Genomic DNA, 9,900 nt, shown 5'->3' with positions numbered 1-9,900 from the left:
ACAGTCGAAAGTAGTTGGCCTATCTGACTAGAAGATCTAATACAGATAACTCTCTTTCCTCAGAAATTACAACATGATAAGTACAAAATAAGTTGGCCAGGTGCAGTGGCGTACACCTGTAATCATAGTGCTTTGGGAGGCTGAGGTGGGAGAATTGCTTGAGACTGGAAGTTCAAGACCAGCCTGAGCAAGAGTGAAAACCCATCTCCATAAAAAGTTAAAAATTAGCCACATGTACTGTCATATACCTGTCGTCCTAGCTACTTGGGAGGCTGAGGCAGGAGGATCTCTTGAGCCCAGGAGCTCACGACTGCATGAGCTATGATTGCACCACTGCACTGCACTGAGCTCAGAGGGAGACCCTGACTCTTAAAAAATAATGTTATTGTTCAAGACAGGACATCAGATCTCCTACTTTCTTTTGGTTTAAAAGCCAGTTTTAAGGAAGGATCTGACTTTAGAAGGAGCAAGAAATTTAGAGATCTGAAAATGAATATTAAACTGTTTTTATAGAAAATTTTAAAATAGCAAATCCTGAAGCTAAGGTCCGTAAAACTGAAGCAATTTTTCCAAAGGTAGACTCTTTTTGTTAAACAGGCACCAGAACTTTAGCCAAAGACTAGGGTAGTTTGAAAAGAATTTCCCTGGAATGATAGGCATATTTCTTCCTCTGTTTATCTGCAGAAAAAAAGTACAGCTTACACCAACTAAGAGAACAAATTTCTTCCAGAGCCATATCTTGGCCTCTTCAAATACAAGCTGAGCAACATTTTACCCAGAAGACAGTGACAGTACTGTTATTTTAGTAATCTGAAAAAAAAATTTAATACTCATTTTAATTATAGTTGTTATTGTTTTAAAACAAGAGTCATAATTATTTTCTGTCCTACTTCGGAGATAGTATCCACAGTCTTCTGTCTTCTGCGGCTGTTGACATCTGTCATTCCTTCGTAGAGCGTCTATTCTTCCTGGTTATTGAGATAATCCTTTTTCCTTGATTTTATACCTTCTCTAGAATGTGTCTTCACTGTTTCACAACTCTGAAAGTTCATTTTCATCTATTCTGAATGTTCTCCCCCATTATATTTGAATATTGTACCTTCTTTATTTTCTCGTCTCTCTTTATGGAAATCCTATTAGATATGTTAAACATTTTTGTTCTCCCTGCCTCCTAACCTCTCTTTCCTCTTTCTTATCCTAAATCCCTTTGTGTTCAATTCTGGGTAAATTCCTCATATCTGTCATCCAGTTTCTCTCTCTTCAGTTGTAACCAACCCGAGGTTTAACCCATTTGTTGCCTTTTTAAAAGTGTCCATGACTATATTTTTCACAATTAATAGTTCTAATAGGTTTTTCAAATTTGTTTTGTCATGTATTTCTTCTTAGTCTTTATGTTTTGAAACTTACTTTACACTATGGAATAGGTTGTTCAGTTATTGAAATCTGAAGTGTTGTAATCCTGTCTTCTATTTCTGTTGGTTGTGTTTGCTCATTCTTGTTCATAGTGTGTGTGTTAATTTGTATTATTCTCTCCTCTTAAGACACTTGGAAGATCCGGATTGAAGCTTGTCTCTTTGCCAGGTTTATATCTGCTTCTGCTAAGCATCTAAGGGATATTATTGACCCAGAACCAATTTTAATGGCCATTTCTATGCTTGGGTTTCCCCAGGTCATGCAGGTAGTATACATTTGTACTCTAAACCTATACATGGTGCAGACTCATTGACACATTGCTTCCATAAGGCTCCAAACACACTATTTAGTTGTGGTATAACTAAGAATTCACAGTACAAAAATTACTGAATAATATTGTAAGTGCTGTTTATCAGTTTTCAGTTTTTAGACTTGACTGATAAATGTACAGAAAAAAATGAATTGTAATTAGAGTCATAAATTTCTCCAATGTAAAAATCAGGAATAATTAGGAGATAGAAATTGACATTTATCCTTTCCAAACATTCTTTCTTTCATATATATCACTTTAAATCATAAGGTAATTTCTAAAAGGAACAACTACAGTAGGTGTCTGGGCAAGGAGGAAAGCTAACTTTACTTTGCATTTTCAGCTCTTTCATATTCTTTGAACTTTATTTTTTGCTGTGTAGGTAATTGAAACATGTTTATAATAATTCTGTGATCTCTAGACTGCACTAAAGGCAACAACTTCTTTAAGTGAGCTTAAGTCTTTGTCTCAGGATGGACCGTTTATAGGACCCCAGTCTCTCACGTCTTGACACGCGCTTACCCGCCGCAGTGGAGGGAAGAAGTTCATGCACTGCAAACTATCCTCAGCTAAGCTTCCGACCTTTTTGAGGTGGGAAAAAAATTACCAGAAATCCTTAACTTGAGGGGGAAGGAAACAGCGTTGACTCTATCAGTCACCGCAGGGAGTTTAATTATCACCTAATCATCACATCTGGCCTGTGATGCAAGCTTTTGTACCCCGATTTTGCAGATAAGGACACGTATCTGGAGTTTACGAACCATGTGATTTTGCAAAGTAACTCCACAAATGAGCCCTTTTCACCAAAGCACCCGAGTTTCTCACTGTCCCTTTTTGAAATTAGAGTCATCAAGCTGTTCCTCTCGCCTTGGTACCAGATCTGTTCAAAGCCGGGCTCAGAGGAAGGCACCTGTCCTTCCCTCTCAGCCCTCAGCAGAGTCCAGGAGCGCCAGACCCCCAGGCTCAGCCTGAGCATCCTCTGCGTAACCCATCCGCTCTGCTCTTCCCTTTCCACAGCCCAGGTCTAGGTCTGTAGAGCGCCCGGTGCTCGCCTGAAAATAAAGTGCTCTGAAGGGATTCCTGGAGTTTTCCAAGCACTGGGGCCTCCCTGCGAGCGCGATCGTTTGCAGTTAGCACGGAATCCTGGAGGGGGTGCCCGAGGCCTCCTGCAAGCCGAACCTGCACCCGCACCTCCCAGGGCACTTGAACACCCGAGGGGTTGCGGGATCTGGAGCCAGTGGCTGAATGCCTGGTGGCTGGGGAAACTTACAGGCAACTGCTCAAAGAATATATAGCCTCTGTTCTCAAATAGGATGAGCAGCGGCTTCAAAAAGTGAGGGAACTAGCATCTGCCTCGGGTAACTGTGCCCCCTCCAGGTGGGAGCAGAGACCTCGCGCCGCCCAATTCCTAAGGGTCCTTGGGTTTGTTAGACCAGCCCCCGCCTCAGAAGTGGAAGCTCAGTTATTCCTTTCTAGTAATTAAGATGCACAACCAACAAACAAAAACAAGGCTGTAGCGTTTCTCTGGCACCTTTTGCCTCTTTTAACTAGAGCCCTTTATGACCCAGCCTCTGGTCCCCAGAGGCGCACTTTGGCACCTCCAGCCTCCTTAAAGGGTGAAAAGTGGGCTCCAGGAGGCCTCAGACGCTCACCTGCGCGGAGAGGGCTTGGCAGAGGAGCACCGGAGTAGGAAGGACTCAAAGGGTCTCTTTTGCAATGGCTAAAAACTCCACAGAAGTAGCTGGAGCATATTATTTGGTTGCAGTAAATTGCTTTTATATCCATATTTGAACCTCTGGGATCTTTGAAAAGTTGTTCCCCTATGTGAGAAAACCAATCAAAATGCAGAGGCGTCTGCACTGCCATACGTCCATTAGCCGTGAACGGGGAAATGAGTCTGTCTCTTCCCCACCCTGGTGGAGTTTATAATCTTTAAGTGTTAATCACAGATACTACCTGTGCTCAGAAGCCTCCCAAGGAATAATTCCTTGTGTGTACATCCTCCCTCTGTATCTTCTACGTTCGGGGTCTTTAACTGAATGAGGGCAGTGCAGCTGAGGGGTTTGGGAGAAGCTCTGAAACCAAATAGCCCTTTACCAGGCAGGAGCCCCGGGAAATTCACCTCACTTCTCTGTGCCTCTTGTTCCATCTGTAAAATGGAGATGGTGATGTCTACCTCGCAGCCTTGCTGGAGGTGTTAGGATGTCGCAGTTATGCACTGAAGTGGACCTTCCAGAGTAGAATGTTCAGGGGCTGCTCAGGATCTGGAAATGCTGTCTTTTTCACTGGCTCTTCCAGAGTTTTTGAAGCTGGACCCAGCTTGCTTTCTCACCGCTTCTCCTGCCCTTTCACCCTACTCTCTGTTTCCATTAGGAATTCCATGCCTTCTCTCTTCCCACCCTTCTAGCCTCAGTTTATTTTGTAACCCCTAAATCCCCTCCTTCTGCACTTCCAATCCCCAGAGAATATTCCTCCATCCCCAAACTTTGGAGTGAACTCACTGTTGAAACCATATTCCTCTCTAATCAATTATAGAACTGAATCCCTCCACCTCTGTAGCATAAACCTCCAGAGGGCAGACACCCTATATCTCTCTCAGGAACCAAGCACAGGCTAAGAAACATGCTATCAGTTTGTGAATTCTCATTCAGCGAATAAATTTGTCATCTTCACATATCTCACAGAAGGAGCCAAACACAAAGATGTTTGCTAAATTCATCCCCTTAGCTTCATGTTCCAGCCCTTGAGAATCTGTACCTAAACTCAGTCTTCTCCTGTACGTCTCATTGCTCATCGCTATGGCATTGATATGGTTTGGCTGTGTCCCCACCCAAATCTCATCTTGAATTGTAGTTCCCATAATCCCCATGTGTGGTGGGATGGAACAAGTTGAGAAAATTGAATCATGGGGGTGGTTTCCCCCATCCTGTTCTCATGATAGTTACTTCTTATGAGATCTAATGTTTTTATAAGGGGCTTCCCCCTTTGCTGGGCTCTCATTCTTCTCTCTCCTGCTGCCATGTGAAGAGGGATGTGTTTGCTTCCCCTTCTGCCATGATTGTAAGTTTCCTGAGGCCTCCCTAGCCATGCTGAACTGTGATTCAATTAAACGTCTTTCCTTTATAAATTACCCACTCTTTGGTAGTTCTTTATAGCAGCATGAGAATGGACTAATGCAAGCAACCTGCTTCTAACTGATTCCTGGCTTGTTCCTTTACTCTTGCTCTGTGACTTGAAATGCCCCTGTTCCTGTATCAGGATCCAACTTATCTATCTAGGTTCAGGTTCAATACCAGCTCCTCCCCAAAGCCAGGTGCCCCACTAAACAGAAAACCTCTCTCCATCTGTCTTAGTTCATTCCTGCTGCAATAGAAAATACCTTAGACTGGGTAATTTATAAATAGCATAAATGTATTGCTCATAGTTATAGAGGCTGGGAAGTCTAAGATCAAGGCACCAGCAGGTTCAGTGCCTAGGGAGGACCTCATCTTTGCTTCCAAGATGATACCTTGAATGCTACCCCCTTCTCATGGTGGGAAGGACAAAAAAAGGCAAAGAGCTCCCTTGAACCTATTTGATAAGTCACGAATCCTATTCGTGAGTGCCCCATTGTTATGACTTCATTACCTGCTAAAGGTCCCCACCTTTTAATACTATCACATTGGACATTAAGGTTTAACATATGAATTTTGGAAGGACATATCCATACAAACCATAGCACCATCCCTGATTCCCACTGCGTTTTAGACACCTTTTAAAAATTATTATACCTTCTCTTTTTGCCTGTATTTTGATCATTTATGTATAGGCCTAGCTCCCTCCAGTACATTTTAAGCTTTTTTGAGAACAGAAACTGCACTTTGCCATCACAAGGTTATTATGAGGATTAAACACAATCACATGGGTTAAAAAAGAAAACAATGTTACTTGTGTTTAAATATGCAGCATTGAAAAAGAATGAAAAACATAAAAAAAAAACCATAAATGGGCAGTATTGCTGGGCACAGCGGCTCATGCCTGTAATCTCAGCACTTTGGAAGGCCGAGGTGGGAGGATCACTTGAGAGCAGGAGTTTGAGGATAGCCTCAACAACAAAGTGAAACTCCTGTCTCTGCAAAATAAAAATTTTAAAATTAGCCAGACATGGTGGCATGTACCTGTAGTCCCAGCTACTCAGGAGGCTGAGGCAGGAGAATCACTACAGCCCAGGTGTTTGAGGCTGCAGTATGCTATGATTGCACCACTGCACTGAAGTCTGGGTGATAGAGCAAGACCTTGTCTCTAAATAAAGAAATCTGCAGCATCTTAGTCACCCTCTGCCCCTTTGTTACTCCAAGGCCTAGCACTGAGCTAGCTACTCATATGGTTAGTAATCTGCAATGTCTAGATAATTAAAAGAACAAAAGGGCTCTTAAACGCATACCAAGGGAGCATGGAGCTGTCATGCTCCCAGCAAGTGTGATAGAATGGACATTGTTTGAGTATACCTAGCCGACAAAAGAGAATTCTGGCTTTCCCTGCTTAGTTCCTCCACCTTCCCTCCCTCAAGGAGAGGTCTAGTCCTGGGCAGGTTCTATGGCCTGAATGTGTCCCTGAAAATTTATATGTTGAAACACAATCACCAATATGATAGTATTAAGAGATGGGACATTTAGGAGATGATTAAACCAGAGGACTCTGCCCTAGTGAATGGGATTAATGTCTTATAAAAGAGGTTCACACAGCATTCATCCCTTTTTTACTTTCCGCCTTCTACCGTGTGAGGACACAGCAAAAACACCCTCATCAGACACTGAATGTCAGTGTCCTGATCTTGGACTTCCCAGCCTCCAGAACTGTGAGAAATAAATGTCTATTATTTATAAAATTACCCAGTCATGGGTATTTTGTTACAGCAGCAGGAAGGGCCTGAGACACCAGGTGTGGTGCAGAACAGAGCCAGTGAGGTACAGGTACCTAAGGAGAGGTGACAGGGGTGAATAACGAGAGTCATTCAGATAGAATGGGGAGAAATTGTTTGCAGAGCTCAGGAAAAAAGACATGGAGAAAAGCCTACTGCTAAAGACAGGGTTTCCTTTTATGAACATGTAAAGAAGCACAGTGTAAAAAGTAAAACAAAAGCTTGAGCCAGGTGCAGTGGCTCACACCTGCAATCCCAGCACTTTGGAAGGCCAAGGCAGACTACTTGGAGTCAGGAGTTCAAGATCAGCCCAGCCAACATGGTGAAAGCCTGTCTCTACAAAAAAATACAAAAATTAGCCGGGCATGGTGGTATGCACCTATAATCTCAGCTGCTTGGGAGGCTGAGGCAGGAGAATCACTTGAACCCAGGAGGCAGAGGTTGTAGTGAACAAAGACTGAGCCATTGTACTCCAGCCTGAGCAATAGAGCAAGACTCTCTCAAAAAAAATTAAAAAGGAAAAACTCGAGTATTAATTGAGCCACGTGGGTCACAATCTTAATTGCTCATTGCATGCATGTTATTTCTTATAGCAGGTGCGTTAATGGGGACCCAGATTGATAAGCACTTGAGTTAGCCAGTGAGCGAGGGGCTTCTCTCAGGTTGAGAGTCAGCTTCCCCCCAGCTTGAAGGCTATTCACACTCCTCTTGCTCATAACCCTCCTTTCCCTGCTCCTCCAAACTCACTCTGTGCCTCAGCCAAACCAGCCTATGTGATGCCCCAAGCCCTGGAACCTTTTTGGACCTGGACACTCTTGCACATGCAGTTTCCTCAGTTGAGGATGCCCTTGGCTCCCTCAGGTGCCCAGAGGACTTCAAGAGCCTCCTTCTGTGTGAGGCTTTCCCTGAGTCCTACAGGGAGCATTGGTTCCTGTCGCATCTTTACCTGCGTCTCCCTTATTTGGCTGTGAGCATCTCATCTCTGCAACCCTTTATCCAGCACAGCACCATGCCAGGCCCACTGGCAGAGTCAAGGCTGAGATCTGACTCCATTTTCTTCCCTGTCCCCTGTTTCTGGTCTTGCAGCTCCTACCATCATCGTGTTTCTCTATTCTTTGTTGCAGTGATTGGGTCCTCAGCCCACTGCCTGACTCTCAGCAGTCCACAGAACATATCAGGCCTTTTGATGTTGGCTAAAATCCTTGGAACTTTAATTATTTAAATGGTATTCACTTTCTCTGTTAGGAAGCAAATTAAACATGCAGTAAAAGTAGAGATGGGGTCTCTTGGGGGATGCAAATTCTTGAATTGTGAAGGGGAATAAAATTCTGCTCAAGGGTTTCTATTTCCACCACACTACACTACATGAAGATGCTGATTATTTAACCTGTGCATACTAATTAGACTCAACATTCAGGAAGGTTCAATGCAAAGTCCTCCCTGAAGAACAGGCCCACGTTTATAATCGCAGCACTTTGAGAGGCTGAAGTGGAGGATCGCTTGAGCCCAGGAGTTCAAGACGAGCCCGAGCAACATAGTGGGATCCCATCTCTACAAAAATCAAAATTAAAAAATTGGCTAGGCACAGAGGCTCACGCCTGTAATCCCAGCACTTTGGGATGCCAAGGCAGGCAGATCCCTTGAGCCCAGGAGTTCAAGACCAGTCCGGGCAACATGGTGAAACCGCATCTCTACAAAAAATACAAAAATTAGCCAGGCATTGTGGCACTCACCTGTAGTCCCAGCTACTTGGGAGGCCGAGGTAGGAAAATCACTTGAGCCTAGGAAGTCAAGGCTGCAGTGAGCTGTGATCATGCCACTGCACTCCAGCCTGGGCAACAGAGTGAGAACTTGTCTTGTGAGAAACAAACTCACCTGTCCAAACCCAAAGAATGGACTTAGAGACCTGGAGAACAGCAAAGTGAGACTTTTAATGATGGTCTTGCAAGATCAGGTGTCTGATGAGCAGGCACACCCAGCACAGTTTCAACAAGCAATTTATCCCCTACCGCGCAGGTCCCTCCGCTGGTTCCTCATAGGCTGAGTACTATGGGGTCACAATCTTCCCAGATGTCACCTATTGATTGTTGCATAGTGGCTTTAGGTGGTTTGTTTGTTTGTTTTTTAGGGTTGTCTTGCTGCATTTTGTTGCAGACCACAATGCATTGCAATTCTAGTTAGCTTAGGGGCTTTTCAAGTATTTGACTTATGACCTAAGTAGCTGGGCAGGCTGATAAGAACAGACAAAATGAGCTCTTTTGCAGGCTAGTAAACTTTTAAACTAAACTTTTTTTGGTTTGGGTAAGAGCAACTAATGGGGAGCAGAGAGGGGAAGAAGGGGGAAGTTGACAAGTAGGCATCAACTATTCAAGCAGGGACCTTGTATATCCTGTTTCTTCTGTAGTTTGCTGACCTAAGCTGATTCAAGGCACTTTGTCTTGGAGATGGACCACTGTATATATTACTTCCTTCAGTGTCAAAAAAAGTAAAAATATATATTTTTTAAATAAAAACAATTAACCAGGTGTGATAGTGCACCTGTAGTCCCAGCTACTCAGGGGGACCTCTTGAACCCAGGAGGCCGAGGCTGCAGTGAGCCTTGATCGCGCCACTGCATTCCAGTTGGAGACAGAGTGAGACCCTGTGTATTAGTCTGTTCTCACGTTGCTAATAAAAACACACTCGAGACTGGGTAGTTTGTAAAGGAAAGAGGTTTAATTGACTCAGAGTTCCACATGGCTAGGGAGGCCTCACAATCATGGCAGAAGATGAAGGGAAAGAAAGCAAGATATGTCTTACATGGCAGCAGGCAAGAGGGCGTGTGCAGGGGAATTCCCCTTTATGAAACCATCAGAATTTGTGAGACAGAATTTGTGAGACTTATTCACTATCATAAAAACAGCACAGGAAAAACTCGCCCCCATGATTCAGTTACCTCCCACCAGTTCCCTCCCAGGACATGTGGGAATTATGGAAGCTACAATTCAAGATGAGATTTAGGTGGGGACAGAGCCAAACCATATCACCCTGTCTTGAAAGAAAGAAAAAGAAATGTACCATGGAGCACATTTCAAGGATGCCTTTCGGGGCAGAGTTTAGAGCACTTTTACGTTTTCCCAGGAAAATCCTGGGAACCAGATTAGAAGTTTAAAAACTTGGATTCTGGTGCCAGCTCTGTCATTTATTAATAGTTACGATATTAGGTCATGCTAAACCTTAATCTCCTCATCTGTAAAATGGTCATAGCAATCTCCATTTAACCTCATAAATAGTGAGG

The sequence above is a fragment of the Theropithecus gelada genome, chromosome 13, assembly GCF_003255815.1.
Source record: "Theropithecus gelada isolate Dixy chromosome 13, Tgel_1.0, whole genome shotgun sequence".
Lineage (NCBI taxonomy): Eukaryota > Metazoa > Chordata > Mammalia > Primates > Cercopithecidae > Theropithecus > Theropithecus gelada.
This window is presented reverse-complemented; position numbering follows the sequence as displayed.